Source organism: Anoplophora glabripennis, unplaced genomic scaffold (assembly GCF_000390285.2).
Source record: "Anoplophora glabripennis isolate ALB-LARVAE unplaced genomic scaffold, Agla_2.0 scaffold397, whole genome shotgun sequence".
NCBI lineage: Eukaryota > Metazoa > Arthropoda > Insecta > Coleoptera > Cerambycidae > Anoplophora > Anoplophora glabripennis.
Window position 1 is genome coordinate 1 of NW_019416531.1, and position 3,408 is coordinate 3,408.

At 31.7% G+C, this 3,408-nt stretch overlaps 2 non-coding genes across 2 annotated transcripts; one reads left to right on the top strand and one right to left on the bottom strand.

Moving 5' to 3' along the window:
* The first annotated feature begins 959 nt into the window (after positions 1-959).
* Positions 960-1,032, top strand: Trnav-aac. The gene has a single exon. It is a non-coding gene; the product is annotated as a tRNA-Val (tRNA).
* Positions 1,033-1,730: 698 nt separating this feature from the next.
* Positions 1,731-1,803, bottom strand: Trnav-aac. The gene has a single exon. It is a non-coding gene; the product is annotated as a tRNA-Val (tRNA).
* Between the last annotated feature and the right edge of the window lie 1,605 nt (positions 1,804-3,408).

Consider the following 3,408-nt stretch of genomic DNA (forward strand, 5'->3'; position numbering starts at 1 on the left):
GATAAGGGTAAACGCGAAGAAAATACAAAAATTGGCCAAGTTTGATCGGCCATATATCAGTTAGTCAATTTTCATCCAAAAATATTTTACAACCTTTTGTTTTGAAGGAAATTTTATCTACTTTTTTTCTATGAATCAATGCCTATAACTATATTTACTCAAAAAAAGCTAAAGGCAAAAAAGTAAAAAAAAAATCAGAAAATCGGATTTTTTGCTATTTTCAAATTGTTTATTAACGATTTTTTTGCATAATATTTTCCTTAAATTTTTTAAATAAGCTATTTCCATGGAAAATTCAATTCTCTAAACAATTTTTTCTATGAACTGTAGCGAAATTTTACTTGGTTTTCGAGCTACAATTAAAAAACTGAAAGGGGTGCATTTTCACCCCTATTTCCAATGTCCACCCTCTAATTTAATAGCACTCCGCGGTTTTTTCATCTAAAATGGCCCTTTGAACTATTCATGTAATAAAATTGCTTCAACGTCATAGTTCCTTTAACTCTGTTTTTTGAATATATTCAATAGCCTATATTATTGAAAGAAGAAATTCCCACCCAGTTTTCACCGACCGCAACGGCGACATTTTTAACAGTAAGGCTGTGTTATGCACACTATTCTAGCTGTGTCCTCTCCAAATTTGGTTAACGCATCTCTGTCAGTTATGAATATACAGTATATACGTTTTCATCCACTTCCAAACGTTTGACTATCAGAATAATTAAAGTCATTAATACCTATAATTAGAAATAACAAGATATTGTATCCAGTGAAAGAAAAAACAAAATATTGGAAATGAACTAGAATAATATAGTGAATAATGGACAAATTTGTATATGCAGGTTCTCTTAGGAAAACTTTTGTTGAATAAATGTATGCATATCAAATATCAATAGTATACGTTTGAAAAAACGTACGTTTAGTACAGCGAACTATAAAAAATGAATCACTTCTTTCATGTTTCCGTGGTGTAGTGGTTATCACATCCGCCTAACACGCGGAAGGTCCCCGGTTCGATCCCGGGCGGAAACAACTTTTTAATAAGAGCAATTATGTTTTTTTTCCTGTTAATTAAATAGTGTTAGACAGAATTAACCAACGTACGCAAAATCCATATATTTTTTCAAAAAGGATGAACAAAAAAATTCGACTTAATCGTAGCATAATCTGATTGGCACCAAATAGTACATAGAAAATTAAGAAATATAAAAAGATTTTAAAACTCATTCAGGTTCAGGTGCTCCAATAAGATGGAGCACCTGAACATTTTCTAGGAATAATCTAAACATCTATCTGTACCTAGGTCTGCATAATTGTAAATTCGGACTATGGGAAAACAATGGTTGCATGGTTAAATTAAAATTGTCCCTCGATTATAAGGGATAACCCTCGCTAGTATCACAAACACGTCTGAGTCAGTGCTTTTACTGGATATTGCATTATCGCGATATCGCAATAACGCGAAAGCTCCTTGTACTACGTCTGTTTATTTGGTTTCAGCAGGATGGAGCTCTACATTTTAGGTTAACCTAGAAATGAGTTTTTAAATCTTTTTATATTTCTTAATTTTCTATGTACTATTTGGTGCCAATCAGATTATGCTACGATTAAGTCGAATTTTTTTGTTCATCCTTTTTGAAAAAATATATGGATTTTGCGTACGTTGGTTAATTATGTCTAACACTATTTAATTAACAGGAAAAAAAACATAATTGCTCTTATTAAGAAGTTGTTTCCGCCCGGGATCGAACCGGGGACCTTCCGCGTGTTAGGCGGATGTGATAACCACTACACCACGGAAACATGAAAGAAGTGATTCATTTTTTATAGTTCGCTGTACTAAACGTACGTTTCTTCAAACGTATACTATTGATATTTGATATGCATACATTTATTCAACAAAAGTTTTCCTAAGAGAACCTGCATATACAAATTTGTCCATTATTCACTATATTATTCTAGTTCATATTCAATATTTTGTTTTTTCATTCACTGGATACAATATCTTGTTATTTCTAATTATAGGTATTAATGACTTTAATTATTCTGATAGTCAAACGTTTGGAAGTGGATGAAAACGTATATACTGTATATTCATAACTGACAGAGATGCGTTAACCAAATTTGGAGAGGACACAGCTAGAATAGTGAGCATAACATAGCCTTACTGTTAAAATTGTCGCCGTTGCGGTCGGTGAAAACTGGGTGGGAATTTCTTCTTTCAATAATATAGGCTATTGAATATATTCAGAAAACAGAGTTAAAGGAACTATGACGTTCAAGCAATTTTATTGCATGAATAGTTCAAAGGGCCATTTTAGATGAAAAAACCGCGGAGTGCTATTAAATTAGAGGGTGGACATTGGAGATAGGGGTGAAAATGCAACCCTTTCAGTTTTTTAATTGTAGCTCGAAAACCAAGTAAAATTTCGCTACAGTTCATAGAAAAAATTGTTTAGAGAATTGAATTTTCCATGGGAATAGCTTATTTAAAAAATTTAAGGAAAATATTATGCAAAAAATCGTTAATAAACAATTTGAAAAAAGCAAAAAATCCGATCTTCTGATTTTTTTTACTTTTTTGCCTTTAGCTTTTTTTGAGTAAAGATAGTTATAGGCATTGATTCATAGAAAAAAAGTAGATAAAATTTCTTTCAAAACAAGAGGTTGTAAAATATTTTTGGATGAAAATTGACTAACTGATATATGGCCGATCAAACTTGGCCAATTTTTGTATTTTCTTCGCGTTTACCCTTATCCGTTATAATTCTCATTTTTTTAAAAAGTAAAATGTAGCGGTACGCTACAATTACATTTAGTACCTGCCCCAATAAATATATTTTGCTTTCTGGGAATTTACGAGCCATATAAATTATACTTTGAATTATCCGAAATTATCCCAAATAAATGTATTTAGCAAATAAATAAGTAGGCTGTAAACATAAATTAGTTGTTGTTTATTAGGGTACATAAGCACAAACCGAGTAGGAAACGACCCGGATAAGTGTTAATTAGGATAGGGTAATAAAAGTAGGTACCTGGGGACAAGGATAAAACCGAAAACATTTCGAGGCACCACCAGAAGTCTTGAAGCCTAGTTCCTGCTCGGCTGCGTATCGTGTTACCACACTGAAAGAAATGGGCTTATTAAACTGTTTATCTAGAATAATGTGTATAGCGCATATTAAAACTTTTATAACCAATATACGACTTTTATTAAAAAAAAGCAATCATCTCCATACTCATTATAGAATGAGTTTAACTGGAAGGTGCTTAATACACCTTATGCATCTATGAAATAAAGGTTATAATGAATTACTTATACATTATTAGGTGTTATAGACTTTATGTTCCAATTGTATAGTAGGGAAGATTTGTTGTATAAAGACCAGTATCCGAATTTGTATA